This window comes from Leptonychotes weddellii, chromosome 4 (genome assembly GCF_054177405.1).
Source record: "Leptonychotes weddellii isolate Sample4059 chromosome 4, ASM5417740v2, whole genome shotgun sequence".
In the NCBI taxonomy this organism is placed as follows: Eukaryota; Metazoa; Chordata; class Mammalia; order Carnivora; family Phocidae; genus Leptonychotes; species Leptonychotes weddellii.
The window spans coordinates 20,201,320-20,219,140 of NC_138372.1; the positions used below are offsets into that span (position 1 = coordinate 20,201,320).

Below are 17,821 nucleotides of genomic sequence, written 5' to 3' on the forward strand. Positions count from 1 at the left end.
AGGTGAAATCTTGGCGTGGCCACGACATTCAGCTTCCGTGTTGGGCCTTACACAGCTGCCAGGAAAGGTAAGGCCTCCACGAATGTCAAGGTGTGAATGGCGCCTAGACACCATCAAGTTAGTAGATGGGGAAACTGAGGCCCAGAGAACCTGAGTGACTTACCCAAGGTCATGAGGTGCATTAGTGGGCAGTCATCCCTGGGCTTTCCTTGAGGCTTTCAAATCTCAGCCTCTTATCTGGGCCTCCTCCCGGCGGAAAGGGCCTCACCTCGGTCCCGGGCACTAGCTGCCTCATTCCCCACGTGGGTGCTGCAGGGGCCGGGAACACCCGGACTCCAGGGCGAGTTCGATGCGCTTGCGCACACGCGGCCAGCCCCTTGCCTTTTCCCCTTTTTCCTTCCCCTCCCCGGCCCTTACACGCCTAGTGGAGGGGGGAAACTAGAGGAGCCCAGAACTTGTCCTCAGCCAATGGGCTGACGGGCCGCGGGCCCGGCCCCCTCCCTCCCTCAGGCGCCGTCCAATAGAAATTTACTACAATGTTGTGGCGAACGGAGGGGGAGGGGCTGCGCGCGGGCTGGCTGGCTGCGGGCCGGGCGGCCTCGCCTCACGGAGGGAAGGCGGGAGGGCGCGCGCCGGGGCCGACTGCTCGCTCGCTCACTCGCTCGCTCGCTCGCTCCCTCCCTCCCTCCGCCGGTGGGTTAGTCAGTCAGTCAGTCCGCCAGCAGCCGGCGGGCCCGCGAGCCGCAGAGGGCCCGAGTCTCGGCGCCTTCTCCTGCCATTGTTCGTCGGGCTTCTGCAGCGGCGGGCTCGGGAGCCCCGGCCCCGGGGACCACTGGTGAGGCGAGGCGGCTGCGGCGCGCGAGCGGGGTTGGGCGGGGGGGAGGGGGGGCGCGGAGCTGTCCCCGAGGGGACGGTCCTGGCGGCCGCGGCGGCGCCGCAGCCTCTTTGTCTGCAGCCCCCCGCAGGCCCCGGGCCGGGGGCGCGGGCTCCGGGGCCTCCGCGCGCCGGAGGCAGAGGGGCTGCAGCCGGGACGCGGCTGGCCCGAGCAGAAAGAGGCGGGGGCTGCGCCGAGGGAGCGTTGCAAAGTTGGGCTTGGGGTCTGTTTTTGACGAGGTCTGCCAATCACTGTCCACCGGCAGGAGCCTTGGAAGGAAACCAAATCGAGGAGGATTGCGGGTTCCGGGCGGCGAAGGTGTTGGGTGCAGCCGCAGAGCAGTTTCTTCGTGGCCAGGTGGCTGGGCTGTCTGGAGAAGTCTGGCACGATCTGAGGGCTGGAGGGGGCCCTGGAAGGACTGTGAGGCCTTCCCGCCCGAGACACCCGCCCCACTGAAAGAATTCTCCCGACCCCGAGGGCTCTGCCGCGCTCCGCTTAGTCTTCGCGGTTCCCAGTGACCAAAGGGTTAAATCTATTCTCTCAGCATCGTGACCTCCTTTTTCAGTTCCTGCATCTGTCGGCTTGGAAGTATTTCCTCCTGCTTGCTGGGCTGCTTCTACCTGTGGGGGGGCTGGATGTAGGCTCGCCCTGCGAGAGGCACCACCCGGCGATTGTTCCGGGTGGGGGCTTGCCAGACCAGGTCCATCCGCCCCAGGAACGCGCGTTCTCTGGAGAGAAAGTGATCTCACGTGCAACAAATTGCTGACGGATTGGTTTCTGGCCACATGATAGCCACTGTCATCCTGTTGTCCCTCTAACTGTGCCCTACCATGAATGCTAGTCTGTGGGGACTTGTCTTTTTCTGGCACGTACTGCTGATTAGGAGATAGGTGTTTTGTTTTGGTTTTTTAAGAGGTGCCGAGCCCCTTTTTTTAGTAGTCTGGGTGATTTCACAGCTTCTATTTTGTTCTTTCTGTTTTTAGGGGAAAATTGCAAGAAATGGTTATGTCTTGTGTCTTGGATATTATTATAGTGGATTTATGCTGTCTTGAGGATACACTGTATATGCTGTTGCTCACTACTGTTTTCTGTATTCTCCGTCCTGGCAAAGATTTTAGTTGGTTTACGCTTTTATTTATTTTTATTTTTTAAAAAAGATTTTATTTATTTATTTGACAGAGAGAGAGCGAGCGCACAAGCAGGGGGAGAGTAGGCAGAGGGAGAAGCAGGCTCCCCGCTGAGCAGGGAGCCCTATGTGGGCCTGGATCATCCCAGGACCCTGGGATCATGACCTGAGCCGAAGGCAGATGCTTAACCAACTGAGCCACCCAGGCGTCCCTGGTTTACGCTTTTAATCAAGCAGTTGATATACATATCCCCCTTACTTTTTGTGGAAACTTGATGTACTCTTCATTTACCTTTCTGTAAGTTGGAAACATCATAAGTTCTTTGCCAGCTGTATAATTTTTGGTTTTGTGAATAGTTTCTTGGAGTGTTATTAATATAATCCATGTAGAGTAAGCAGCAGGATATCAGGCACACAGTCAGCACTCAGTAAATGACAGATAAAAAAAATGGTTATAACTGAATGGTTATAACAGATTGCCTTGGAATCAAGGTGCTAATTCAGAGTGCTTTCTACAAGAAGGTTATAATTAAGGTAAACACAGGAGTTATTCATTTCTCTGGGGGAAACTGAAGTAGGGTATTTCTTTGCCACTATTAAAAGTGAACTCACTGGCAAACCCAAGCACAGTGTGCTAACCTTCTGATTTTTCTTTCTTCTAGTAACAAAACCACACTTTTTCCCCTTATATAATTGAATTCAGGCTTGGAAATAAATGTTTTTAATTTTTAGGCCTCACCAAATTTCTCCCGACATTTATACTCGTGTTTTATACCAAATATGCCAAATATCTTTTTTTTTTTTTTAAAGATTTTATTTATTTGACAGAGAGACACAGCGAGAGAGGGAACACAAGCAGAGGGAGTGGGAGAGGGAGAAGCAGGCTTCCCGCTGAGCAGGGAGCCCGATGCAGGGCTCGATCCCAGGACCCTGGGATCATGACCTGAGCCGAAGGCAGACGCTTAACGACTGAGCCACCCAGGTGCCCCCCAAATATACCAAATATCTTATAGATAAGTCCCCAATCTACCTTTCTACCTTTATTCTCCTTATTACTTGTATTTTTCAACCAAGAAGAACTGTTCAGTAATAACTCGTGATTTCCCATCCGTGTGTCTTTGGCTATGCAGTTCTATGTATGTTCTTCCTGACTGTTTTCAGGTCTTTTACCTTAAAAATGCTCCATATTAGTAATTTGAAGTATGGGGAAAAGTTCCATATGTGGAAGGAACTTGATGGAATTTTTTGTTTTGTTTTGAATTTTCTTAAGAGATTCATTTGTATGGCCAGCTAGTTCAGTTTTCTTTAGCTGGTGTTTATTAAAAGGATTTAGGTCCTAGGTGTCCCGTCGATATGTGTAGCCCTTAGTCGTAGATGATGGCCGATGGTGCATTAAGAAAACTACTTAGGGCTTCCATTCTAGTCAGAGCTAAGAGCTCTCTACCAGTCGATGAGTTTAAGTTTAATGCTTGGAAACTCTGGCTGTCAGCAAATAGGCTAAGCTAATAGAAATAGACTAAGCTAGGGGCGCCTGGGTGGCTCAGTTGGTTAAGCGTCTGCCTTTGGCTTGGGTAGTGATCTCAGGGTCCTGGGTTGGAGCCCAGCATCGGGCTCCTGCTCAGCGGGGAGGCTGCTTCTCCCTCTCCCTCTGCAGCTCCCTCTGCTTGTTTTCTCTCACGCTGTCTCTCTCAAATAAATAAATAAATAAATAAGAAATAGACTAAGCTAACAGACCCATCTTTTAGGTCAGTCTCTTGCTTGCTTTATGTATCTCTTCTCTTCTCTTGGTGGTCTAAGGGTCAACATTTCCTTAATGTTTGTTAAACACTCAAATCATATTTGTTGTTCTCAAGTAGTAGATATGTTGAACAAACCTGTTTTAAACTAGGCTTATACTCAATATAAAATATAAAATAACATAATATAATAATTTATATATTAGCAAAGTAATGCACAAATTTTCCTCTTGGCAAATACAGAGAGAGAAAGAGCATATTTAAAAGTGCTTTTATCTTATCTTTCTTTTTTCCTTATGAAGCACTTCTAAGCTGGGACACCTGGGTGGCTCAGTTGGTTAAGCGTCTACCTTTGGCTCAGGTCATGATCCCAGAGTCCTGGGATCAAGCCCCACATCGGGCTCCTTGCTCAGTGGGAAGCCTGCTTCTCCCTCTGTCTGCCGCTCCCCCTGCTTGTGCGCTCCCGTGCGCGCGCTCTCTCTTTTAAGCTAATATCTAAATTAACACATGATTTTATTTTTTTATTATTTTATTTTTTTGGAAGATTTTATTTCTTTATTTTAGAGAGAGAGAGCAGGGGCAGAGGGAGAGGGTGAGGGAGAATCTTTAGCCGACTCTGCACTGAGTGTAGAGCCCCACTCGGGGCCTTGTTCTCACAACCCTGACATCATGACCTGAGCTGAAATCAGGAGTCCGACACAACCAACTGAGCCACCCAGGGACCCCTAAATTAACAAATGATTTTAAATGATTCCTGTCTCCTCTGAAAAAAAAAATGGTCATGGCATTTGTTGAGGTATGACCTATATATTTTTTCCTGTTATTTTTTTTTTGTCAGGTTTGTGCCCTACATTTAGAGTTCACCAGTGTGATGTTTTCTTGTGTGCAGCTTGAGTTTAACATTTTTGGAAATTACAGAGCTAGACTTCCATCTCATTCTTCAGTTTTTATGGTCTTAATTTTAAACAAATTCATATTATGGGAGATGGTGTGCTTATAGTGTTATTTGGTTTCCTTCCTACTTTTGCTAAGAAAGCTTCAGAGTTAAGTCTTTCAGAACTGTTGGCTAAAAGTCACAGGTTTCTTGGGGCGCCTGGGTGGCTCGGATGGTTAAGCGTCTGCCTTCAGCTGAGGTCATGATCCCAGGGTCCTGGGATTGAGCCCCACGTCAGGCTCCTGGCTCAGCGGGGAGCCTGCTTCTCCCTCTCCCTGTGCCTCTCCCCCTGCTCATGCTCTTTCTCTCTCTGTATCTCTGTGTCTCAAATGAATAAATGAAAATCTTTAAAAAAAATAAAAATAAGAGTCACAGGATTCTTGAATTCTCTGCAGGTATTTTGATATGCACATCCATAGATTGTGATTTTGAAATATATGGTCTGTAATTTGTGATGTGAGTGATAGGGCTTGCATATATTGTTTTCTGAATGTCCACATCCAGTTTAATATTGGTGATCTGATTTTATAACTTTAGTATCTCAATGGCCATGGGGAGGGGGGTGCTGAATTTGGTTCTGAAATCAAGAGGAGCACATGTTTAGACCACAGTTCTGTTTCCCTGTTACCTAAGGAGCTGGCCAGCTCAAGTACTGCCGGTGTTTTTTTCCAAGAGTCTTATCAGATTCCTGATTGGTCACATGGCATGTTCAGATGCAGATTCATCCCTACCTCTAAAGAACTTGTTTTTTCCTCTATTGCTTGAGAATGGAATCACCTTATTTTATTTGTGAGCTAAGCAATAATAATTTTAAGAACTTTTTTCTTATGAACAACTTTGTTTTTTTCTCTAACACCCCAATGATGAAACTTAAAACTTTTAAAAGAGGCCTCTGAATTTACCAGTTATGGGCCTTATTTATGTAGAGAATCTAGAATTTTTGGAAGGTAGTCGATTTATTGTATTTATAATAGCTTTTAGGTAGAGAAGAGCCAGATTCTAAATATATGTGTTAATTTTTGCTTTTTATTTATGTTTGTTATGGCATTGGTGGCTTACTGTGTGTCCTTTTTATGAGTAGATTCATGGTATGTTCAGTAAAATGCAGTCTAACAAATACTCTGGTGTACACACTGAGTTAAATTAGTATTTTGATTTACTCTGCTGCTAGTTAATGAATACACAGTGGGAAAGATTAACGGAGCTATAGCAATAAATAGTATTCAGAAACTGAAGGCATTAGGAAGGAGAACTTTGATATTTTATTTTGAGTGTGGATCTTATTTAGAATTAACTGCCTCACTGACAGTACTTCACATGTTGGTTTTAGGAAAGTTTAGTGAGAGAATCTGATTATGATGAAAGTCTGTTTATACTTATTTTTGTTAATTATTTTTTATTTAAATGGGATGGTATCCACCTTGAAGTGTTTGAAAATAAATTGGCTAGCTCTTTGGACCTTAAAGAAAAGCAAAATACCAATATTGGGTGTGGTCAATACAATTCAAGGAATGATTTGGAAAGACTTTAATATACCCTACCCCCTAATCTTTATCAGCTTCCTCCAAAGTCACCCTAAATAAATATGCTATCCCTGAAGGTCCCTTGTATATGAAATTCCAGAGCCATTCTGGCATCATGTTTATTTTATTATTTTGTTATTGTACTTACTAAGACCAGTTCTCCTATTGCAGTTATCTCTTGATTATCTCCAGGATAAATCCATATGGATTAAACTGTGATTATTTATTGCCGTCTCCCTTTTATGGCTGAGGGTTCTTTGGGTCACTGCCACCGAACTAATCTGGGCCCTCTTCTATCATTCAATTCTCAAGAGAATCTCTGTTTGTAGAAATTAAAATTGTTTCAGAGCTATGTGGAGTGGAGCCTTGGGTGGGGTTAAAGTAATCTTGGCAGAGTGGGTAGGAAGAGGCAAAATTATCTGATGGAATAGGTAGGAACTATGACTAAATATTTATGTTGATAAATAAGATTGGAAGAAGCAGTAGATGCTCTATTAATATTATCTAATTTTTTCAATATATTCAATGTATATGTATAATTCTGTTATCTAATAATATTATCTAATAATAGGAACAGGAACACCTTAATTATTTTTGGAAATAGGTGGAAATAATAAGATAAAATAAAATAGGATATAATATTTACTCCTGAAGTTAATTTTGATTTATAAATGAAGCTTGCCTGCTTCTTGTGCCTTCCATCCTCTGCAAAAAGTATCCTAATCTCGGGCATCTGGGTGGCTCAGTTGGTTAAGCGAATGCCTTCGGCTCAGGTCATGATCCTGGAGTTCCAGGATCGAGTCCCTCATCGGGCTCCCTGCTCGGCAGGGAGTCTGCTTCTCCCTCAGACCCTCCTCCCTCTCATGCTCTCTCTATCTCATTCTCTCTCAAATGAATAAATAAAATCTTTAAAAAAAAAAAAAAAGTATCCTAATCCCAACCAACTTTTGGTAGGCACTCTAAATGTCTGAATTGTAGCACTGGATACAACACAGACTGAGGTTTAAATACTTTCTACATTAATATTCATTCAGAAAACTTTTATATTCTATTTTGATAATATCTGCATTAAGTCATAAAAATGCTATGTTATAAGAGTTATGAATAATTCTCAGTGATTTAACAACATTAAAGCATAGGATTATTTTGAATTGGTTAAATTTAAGCCTGTGACCCATAAGTAAAGTAGAAATGTATACTCTTGGTAATTTATGAATATATAGTACTATGTCAAGGTTGAGTTGTGATTGCTATTCAGCTATTACTTAAATGCTTATATAAATTAAATAGCCCTATTAAAATCATTTTAGCACAATGAGTTTTTTTTTTTTTTAATATTGTATTTATTTATTTGACAGAGAGAGGCACAGCGAAAGAGGGAACACAAGCAGGGGGAGTGGGAGAGGGAGAAGCAGGCTTCCCCCCAACCAGGGAGCCCAATGCGGGGCTCGATCTCAGGACCCTGGGATCATGACCTGAGTGGAAGGCAGACGCTTAGTGACTGAGCCACCGAGGCGCCCCAACACAATGAGATCTTAACAGTGTATCTTTGAATACATCATCTTACAAAGAATTGCCATTTTAATGTATATGTCAAGTTGTTTTTTTTTTTTTTTAAGATTTTACTTATTTATTTGACACAGAGAGAGAGAGAGCACAAATAGGGGGAGCAGCAGACAGAGGGAGAGGGAGAAGCCGGCTCCTCGCCAAGCGGGGAGACTGATGGCGCCAAGCGGGGAGCCTGATGGTGCCAAGCGGGGGAGCCTGATGGCGGGGCTCAGTCCCAGGACCCTGGGATCATGACCTGAGCCAAAGGCAGATGCCTAATGACTGAGCCACCCGGTGCCCCTATATGTCAAGTATTTTCATTTACCAATTCTAAGTTCTACATATATTAAAGTGAGAAGTGTTTCACTTTGATGATACGTTTGGGACAGGTTATCAAAATAAATGTTTCCGTCTAGTTTTGACCATATAGACACAGGCAGAACTGTCAAGAGCTCCAAGGATTTAAGCCCTCAAATTTTATTTACTCATTCATTTTTAGTTTTTGTTTATTTATTTTTAAAAGAGATTTTATTTTTAAGTAATCTCTACACCCAACGTGGGGCTCGAACCCACAGCCCCTGAGATCAAGAGTTTCATGCTCCACCGACTGAGCCAGCCAGACACCCCAAGCCCTCAAATTTTACCTGTCAACCATCTTAAAGAGAAAGCTTTTTTTTTTTTTTTTTTGCTACCACCCACTCGCTGTTTCCTGCCCTTTATCTTTTTTAATGATTCAGAGAATTGACACTGTTGCTAACTTACTACCTGAGAGTCCTGCTAATTTTGACGGTATTATGTAATTATATAAACCTTTCGCATGGTGTCATATGATGTTGTATATATGTCCTCCCACACGTGTGTCTTTAGAGTAATTTCTTTCCATCTGGTGTTGGAAATGAGCTCTTTTTGAGGTTATTTTTAAATCTTCAAGCTTTCTGGCATCCTCAACTCTTGAAATAACATAGTTGCTTTTGAAGGCCAGAAAATCCACATAGTATATTTAGTGTTTTTTTCCAGTGAAAATGTAAATAGTATTTTAAAAATCATATCCTGTGTTCTAAACGGGCAAAACATGTATTTTATTTTTAGATGGTCTCCAGATAATTTTGTTAAAAGGTAGGAAATAGTAGTCAGTTGTTGCCAAGTAGATAAAGTAAAGGAGAAGTACTTAAGGGAAAGGATGCCAACAATAAGAAACCTGTTAGAGGAAAGAGGTTTCAAAGATATTTATTCTCTGAAGGTTTATTGGTATCCTTTTCTGAACTCTTGCAGTATTTATTTGTTATATATCAGATTTATTGTGTGGTTTTTAAAATTTTTTAAAAAAGATTTTATTTATTTGAGAGAGAGATTGAGAGAATGAGTGGGAGGTGGGGCAGAGGGAGAAGCAGACTCCCTGCATAGCAGGGAGCCCAATCCGGACGCTTAACCGACTGAGCCTCCCAGGTGCCCTGTTGTGTGTTGTTTTATATTATATATGAAACTGCTATTCCCCAATGAGATTGCCAGCTTCTGGGGGGCAGAGGGTCAATATCATGTCTTTCATTTCATCCTCATCCCCCAAACACAGATATTGTATAGTACAGTAGCTAGATACATAACATAGGGGACACACTAGACATACAGAAGTATAGTGAGAATATGATTTCCCAGGATAATTAAGATTTACGACCTGGGTTGTAATTCTGATTGCTTCTGATTCCCTCTCTGTGTATGTGTGTGTGTGTCATATTTTTTTGGAAAGTAAGTCACAGATATCATGACACTTTACTCCTAAAACGTTTTGGTATGCATATCCTACAAAGACATTATCCTACATAACTACAATACCATTATTATGCCTAAGAAAATTAACAATATTTCCATAATAGCAACCATATATATGGATTGTGTATTGGTAGATATTATATATATTGATATATAATTATATATATAATATATATTGATTAATAGTATGTGTGTATGTGTGTGTGTGTGTGTGTATGTGGCATGGAGCCCAATGTAGGGCTTGAACTCATAACCCTGAGATCCAGACCTGAGCTGAGATCAAGTGTTGGACGCTCAACTCACTAAGCCACCGAGGCACCCCAGTATCCAATCCCTGTTTTAAGAGATTATTGTCCTCTACTTAGCAAGATTCATCCAGTAATTCCTTTTTTCCAGATGCTATTTTTGTTGACTTATTCTTATTCTTGCTAGTTGTTTGTCTCTAATATGACCATTAAGGAACACTGGTGTTTGTAGGACTGAAAAGACTAGTACTGGGGTAAATGATTGCATAGTGATCATAGCATCATTTATAAATAAATATACTAAAGAATATATCAGGTGGCCAAAGGGCAAGGTATTCCTGTTTTGTTTGGTTTTTAGACTTTTATTGTGCCTGTTGTGGTAGGCAGCCTTTAAGATGGTCCCCAGTGATTCCTGCCTCCTGGTATTCATGCCTTTGTGTAATCTCTTCCCCTTGAGTGTGACCTGGACCTGGTGACTTAACTTCTAATGAATAGAATACAGCACAAGTAGTGGGATGTTACTTCCAAGATTAGGTTACAAAAGGCTGTGGCTTTTGTCTTTGTCCCTCTCCTCTTGGGCACTTTCTGGCTCTTTTCCTGTCACTCGGATCACCAGCTGCCGTAGCCTAAGAATGTACAGGCAGCCTATAAAGAGGCCCACGTGGTGAGAAACCAAGTCTGTCAGCAGCAGTGTAAGTGAGCTTGGAAGCAGATCTTCTGAGGTCTGATAACAGCCATGTGAGTGAGCTGGGAAGTAGATTCTTCAGGCAGATTTGAGCCTTGAGTTGAATGCAAACGTGGTTGACACTTGACTGCAACGTCATGAGAGACCCTGAGCCAAAGGCATCCAGCTAAGTCATGCTTGAATTCTTGATCCACAGAAATTGAAATAATAAATGTTGAGACCCTGAGCCAAAGGCATCCAGCTAAGTCATGCTTGAATTCTTGATCCACAGAAATTGAAATAATAAATGTTGAGACCCTGAGCCAAAGGCATCCAGCTAAGTCATGCTTGAATTCTTGATCCACAGAAATTGAAATAATAAATGTTTGTTGTTTTAAGCCACCAAGTTTTAGGGGTAATTTTTTTGTTTTTGAGATTTTATTTTTAAGTAATCTCTATACCCAATGTGGGGCTCAAATTTACAACCCCAAGATCAAGAGCTGCATGTTTCAACGACTGAGCCTGCCAGGTGCCCCGTTTTGGGGGTAATTTGTAGATAACAATAGATAGCTAATACATCTACCATGTATTAATTTAATAAATATTGATCATCTATTTTTAAAAATTTTTTATTATGTTCAATTAGCCAACATATAGTAGTACATCATTAGTTTTTGATGTAGTGTTCAATGATTCATTAGTTGCATATAACACCCAGCGCTCATCATAACACTCATCTATTTTTTTAAAGATTATTTATTTTAGAGGGGGGAGGGGGAGAGGGAGAGAGAGCATCCTCAAGCAGACTCCCCACTGAGTGCAGAGCCTGACATGAGGCTCCATCCCAGGACCCTGAGATCATGACCTGAGCCAAAATCAAGAGTCAGTCACCCAACCGACTGAGCCACCCAGGTGCCCCGATCATCTGCTATTTACCAAGCACTGTCCTAATTGCACTGGGACACACAGTGAATAGAGTAGAGTAGAAGTGTCTATTCTTCTGGAGCTTACATTTTAGTTGGAGAGAACAGATAATAAACATGTATACAAATCAGGGGTAAAGTAAAATTAGATTTCGCTGAGGATCAGGCCAAGTAGGATAAGGGGACAAAGAGTGAGGGAGGTGGGGTGGATACTTTAGATAGTAGGGAGTGGTCAGAGACAACCTCTCGGGTAAGGTGACTTTTGAGCGGAGTCCTGAATGCTATCTAGAGAAGAGCATTCCAGGCAGAAGAACAATCAGCACAAAGGTTAAGCATATTTGGTGTGTTTGAGAAACATTAAGTAAGCCAGTGTGGTGGGATCAAAATGATCTAGGGGAAAATGGAATTCAGAAAGGTTGAGGCAGGAGAAGGAGCGTTTCATGTAGTGCCTTATTGGCTATGCTATAGACTTTGCATTTTTTTCTGAGACAGGAGTTCTTGGGAGCATTTTGAGCAGAGGAATGGCATGTTCATTCATTTCATTCATATTAATTGATTATTCACAATGAGCAGGACCTTGTGGGTGTATGTGATCACAATAATGTAAAGACGTGACCCCTGTCCTAAGAAAGTTTAATGATCTAGTATTAGTAGAAATGACTGGGCATGCACAAAAAATTTTAGAGGCACTGTGTTGTGGAAAGACATGTAGTTATGGGGAAAAGCACAGAGCAAAACCTAGATTAAAATTCTGGCTCTTCTACTTGATTTAATACATTTCAGTGACTATTTACTGGGTGGTATTATATGGGAGATAAAATAATAATGCTAGTATTTACTGATGACCTATTATGAGCTGAGCTCTGTGCTGTGTGGTTTATAGATAATGACCTAGGTGTTAAAGAGTATGAGCTCCAGGGCTAGAATGCCTGATTTTAAATTCTAGTTGTGTCACTCTTTAGCTGGTGACCTTGGGCAAATTACTTAATTTCTGTACCTCAATGTTTATTATATAACATGGAGATGATAAAAATATTTGTACCTTTTAAGGTTTTTATAATGATTAAATGAGCTAATATATGTAAAGTAGTCAGAACATTGGCACTAGAAAAATGTTAGCCATTGTTTTTGCATTTAGACCTCACCACAACACCTATGCAGCAGGTGTGATTAATCCCATTTTACATTTCAGGTAGCAGGTTAAAAAGTAACTTGTACAAAATCGCACAACTAGCAAGTGAAAATTGTCTTCAAAGCCACATTCTTTATGGCTGCACCTTTGCTTACTCAATATGTCCATGAGCAAGTGGGGAAGGAGAGATTTGGATACAGGCCTTCTGTTAAAGCTAATGATTTCTTTCTTTCTTTATTTTTTTTTTTTAAGATTTTATTTATTTGACAGAGAGAGACACAGCGAGAGAGGGAACACAAGCAGGGGGAGTGGGAGAGAGAGAAGCAGGCTTCCCGCCCAGCAGGGAGCCTGATGCGGGGCTCGATCCCAAGACCCTGGGATTATGACCTGAGCCGAAGGCAGACGCATAACGACTGAGCCACCCAGGCACCCAAAGCTAATGATTTCTTAATGATTGTGCTCTTGTGAAAGTACTTATCCATGCCTTAGTTTCCCCTCTTCTGTAAAATGAGGATCATACCTACATTACACAGAATACATAGTAATGACAAAGAAAAACAAACTTTATGGTGTGCCTGTTACCTGCAGATTCTCAGTAAGTGTTAGGTCCCTTTTCCCCTTGATAAAATATGGCCTCATGGAGATGGGAAATAATCTATGGGTAAGAAAAATAATTTTGGCATCTTGACCCATATATTTTTTCTACTTAAACTGTGTATCTATGTGTCTATATGATTATTAGATGTAAATGAATATAGCTATACAGAAATAAATATGGTTTTGTCTGATGATGATCTTTGGATTTGATTCAGACTTATACTGTAATATTTTGAAGCCTGTGTGTGAGTTTTCTAAAGACCCATTTCACAGCAACTCTGGTTTCATAGCTTCGTTTCCGGTTTGGTAGGACATGATCATGTGGTTGATGTCCCCATTGTTGCTTTTATCTTTTGCAGCAGATATGAAAGTAAACATACGAGGTTGAAAAACAGGAAGGGGTTTGGCTGATGTTCGTTGGGAGGGTATTTTTGCAGGGGAGCTTGTACACAAGCCACCTGAAATCTGAAGTGCCTTGAATCTTTGTGACTTTTAGCAGATACAAGAAGAAACACCTTATTGTCGTAATGTAATAAAAATGCAAATGATTGTGCAGTTTAACGAATTCATGAATTTGCATATATTTCTGCATTTAAACATTGGAGAAGTGAAAGAGTGCGTTCCTCTTTTTGTTTGAACAGCAAACTGATGTATAACTTTATAGTCACCCCAATTCTGGGTTCTTTTTAGCTATGGAATAATTTTTCAGTAAGGAAATACAGAGTTTTTTGTTTTTGTTGGATATCTGTTCTTAATATCATTGCTTTGAACTTCTTCAAAAACCAAAACTTAAAACAGCATTTTTCTAGTTAGCTCTTGTCTTTGTTCCTAAGGAAGGGAATTAACACATATCAAATGCTAGCTATAGATCAGGTACTACTGTCCATATATGCTGACTAAGTGCATATATTAAATGTAAATTTTCCATCTTTGACATTCAATTCACAATGAGTTTTTATTGCTTTGGTGAAATCCCTTCCTCTTTCCCTTTTTCTCCTTCCCTCTTCTACCCTCCCTTTCTTCCTTCCTCCTCCTTTCTTAAATGATTCTCTCCCATACTCTTGCTGAACAGTTTTCTATTAATAGTATTTCGGAGGCAATGTGATGTAGCAGCCAATAAAGAGAGGAGTTTTGGAATCAGATAGACCTGGGTTTACAGTAAGGTTGTTTTTGACAGGGAAAAAACTGCTTTCTATTTTAATAAATAAAAGTCAGGAACCTCCACAATTGGCTTTAGAAGGAGATTTTGCACATGGGGTGGAATAATTGGAGCTCACAGCAAGGACTTTTGTTCCCGAAGATTGACCTTCTGAGGAATGCCTTGCTGACCTCAGGGAGTACTGCTTTCTCTTTAATTTTCTGCCCCGGAGGTGAGTCTTCTCTTAAAACTCCTGAAGCACACAGCTGAGACCAGGCTGGAACATTTAGTACTTTACTAAAGGCTAGGAGATACAAAAGGGAAATAAACACAATTTACTAGCATGCTTTGATATAATCTGGCTCACAAGATAAAACTCCTTTTCAATTTGTGGTCTTTTATTGGGATACCTTCCTTCTTGACTCTAACACATATACCTATCTTCTAGTGGCAGAAGCCATTTCTAACTCTTCAACCTGGGAGTGCCACCAGCAACATATCCAGATTGCTCTAAACCCACAGGAGAAGGCTCAGGGGACAAAGGGATTCTCTGTCTTGCCAGTCTATGGTTATATCTGAGAGAAGACCCATTTCTTGCTTGTGATCAATAACAGGTCTATACAGCCCTTAGGAGAGACCACAGGTACTCATAGAATATCTAATTACCAATCACCGAAGAGAAACACAAACAGTAGAGGGATTTGGGGGTAAAGGCGGGAGGGGGGTTTCATAATCTCTGATCATAGTTTAGTAATTTGGCACAAAATAGCTCTCTGAATATTCCCTTCCCATTCCTTAATTCTTAACACCACGTGATACCCAAGGAGCTACCTTTTCGTTTGTTGTAATTTTATCTCAGAGTTTTGCTTGAGGAGATTCTGGTACTTAATCAGGTCCAAAGTTTGGCTGAGAACAGTGGTGATAAACATAGCTTGGTGTGATCAGGAGGAACACCTGGTGCCCCGAGCAGGCTGAGTTTAAATGTTAAAGGAGGTGGCCTTTGTATCACAGACTATTAATTCTGGAAGAGGATATGGAACTAGGCAATTGGTACAAGGTTCCTGAGTTTATTTCTAAGATAGCCAGAGCATTAGGGCCAAAGACCTTTGGATTCACAGACCTGGTTTAGAATCCTGGCTCTGATATTGATTAGCTGTGTGTAATTGGGCAAGTTATCCTTCCTGTTTCTCAGTTTCTTCATCTGTTAAATTTATACAACATTTAACATTATAAACCTACCTTTTAGAACTACTGCAAAGATTAGAAATAGTTGACCCTTGAACAAACTGGGGGTTAGGGACACTGACCTCCTGCATGGTCAAAAATCCATGTATAACTTTTGACTCTCCAGAACTTAACTACAGCCTTTAGGAGAGACCACAGTTACTCATAGAATATCTAATTACCAATTTATTTTTAATTTTTATTCAATTTTTAAGAATTGAATTGGCTATTACTAATAGCCTACTGTTGACCAAAAGCCTTACCGACACATGGTAGATTAACACGTATTTTGTATATGTATTATATATGAATTCTTATAATAAAGTAAACTAGAGAAAAGAAAATGTTATTAAGAAAATCATAAGGAAGGGAAAATATACTTACAATACTCTATCAAAAAAATCCACATATAAGTGGACCTGTGTAGTTCAAACCCATGTTGTTTAAGAGTCAACTGTAAAACGTAATATGCTTAACATAGTACCTAGCACACAGTGGGCACTTAACAAGTAGAAACTAATTATTATTATTATTATTTTAAATGACATTCCTTTAATCCAGCTTGTACTTTGACATATATGTTGTGACCTTGGCTTTTATTTATTTTTTTGGACAGGTTTATTGAGGTATAATTTACATACCATACAATTCAGGTATAAATGTATATACCATACATTTCTAGTATAATTCAGTGTTTTCTAGTGTGTTCACAGGGTTTTGGAGCTATCATCTCAATATAATTTTATTTATTTATTTTTTTTAAAGATTTTATTTATTCATTTGACAGAGATAGACACAGCGAGAGAGGAAACACAAGCAGGGGGAGTGGGAGAAGCAGGCCTCCCGCAGAGCGAGGAGCCCGATGCGGGGCTCGATCCCAGGACTCTGAGATCATGACCTGAGCCGAAGGCAGACGCTTAACGACTGAGCCACCCAGGCGCCCCTCAATATAATTTTAGAACATTCTTGTCTCCCCAAAAAGAAACCCCAAGCCCATTAGCAGTCAATCCCCGTTCCCTACTCTGCAACCCTAGCACTAGGCAACCACTAACTATGTTTCTATTGATTGGCCTGTTCTGGGCATTTTATATAAATAGAATCATACAATATGTGGCCTTTTGTGACTGGCTTCTTTCACTTAGCATAGAATTTTCAGGATTTATCCACATGGTAGCATGTATCAATAGCTCATTCCCTTTTTTGCTGAATAATATTACATTGTATGGATATACCACATTTTATTTTTAATTTCTATTCAATTTTTTAAAAAGATTTTATTTATTTATTTGACAGAGAGAGAGATAGTGAGAGAGGGAACACAAGCAGGGGGAGTAGGACAGGGAGAAGAAGCAGGCTGCCTGCCGAGCAGGGAGCCCAATGCGGGACTTGATCCCGGGACCCTGGGATCATGACCTGAGCCGAAGGCAGATGCTTAATGACCGAGCCACCCAGGCGCCCCATAATTTCTATTCAATTTTTAAAAATTGAAGTAAAATTGACATACAGTGCTGTATTAGTTTCAGGTGTACAACATATTTATTCAAAAATTCTATGCAATACTCTGTTCCCCATGATAGGTATAATTACCATTTGTCATCATACAATGTTATTGTAATATTATTGATTCCTTATGCTGTACTTTTCATCTCCATGACTTATTTTATAGCTGGAAGTTTGTGCCTCTTAATTTTTATCTATTTCACTCCCCCTCGTTTTACTTATTCATTCATCAACTGATAGACATTTGTGTGGCTTTCACTTTTTGACTGTTATGAATAATGCTGCTGTGAACATACGTCTTCATTTTTCCTGGGTATATACCTAGGAGTGAAATTGCTGGTAGTTCTATGTTAACATTTTGAAGAACTGTCCTTGGATGTTTTTTAACCACTCTTCTCTTTGATTTCATAGTTTCCTGTTTTCTGTCAGCGTTCTTCACTCTTAGTTACCAGTAGCTTGCTGAACTATTTTTTTTTTTTAAAGATTTTATTTATTTGACAGAGACACAGTGAGAGAGGGCACACAAGCAGGGGGAGTGGGAGAGGGAGAAGCAGGCTTCCTGCTGAGCAGGGAGCCCGATGCGGAGCTCGATCCCAGGACCCTGGGACCATGACCTGAGCCGAAGGCAGACGCTTAACGACTGAGCCACCCAGACGACCCTTGCTGAACTATTTTTGATTACATTCTTACTGTTTAGCCATATCCCATCTTGCTTAAAGAGATAATGTCATTGCAAATGAATCTGTTTTTCTATACATATATCACCTATCCATGAGATGTTCTTTTCCATTTCATCACTTTTTTTAATGTTATTTCTCTCTGATTGAAAATTTTTTTTTTAAGATTTTTATTTATTTATTATTTGACAGGGAGAGAGAGAGACAGTGAGA

General features: G+C 41.0%; 1 protein-coding gene across 19 annotated transcripts in view; it reads left to right on the plus strand.

The window, feature by feature from the left end:
* Positions 1–17,821, plus strand: part of EPB41 (erythrocyte membrane protein band 4.1) — a 192,805-nt gene that overhangs the window by 18,140 nt on the left and 156,844 nt on the right. For 8 of the 19 annotated variants that reach the window (XM_081817898.1, XM_081817900.1, XM_081817902.1 and 5 more), the window contains exon 1: positions 610–835. The exons of 2 other annotated variants lie outside the window; for them this stretch is intronic. The gene's annotated coding sequence lies outside the window, so the exon portion shown is untranslated. Of the gene's footprint in view, positions 1–609; positions 836–17,821 lie in introns of those variants that run through there. 9 more of the 19 variants (XM_081817905.1, XM_081817907.1, XM_081817908.1 and 6 more) reach the window with 2 other exon arrangements.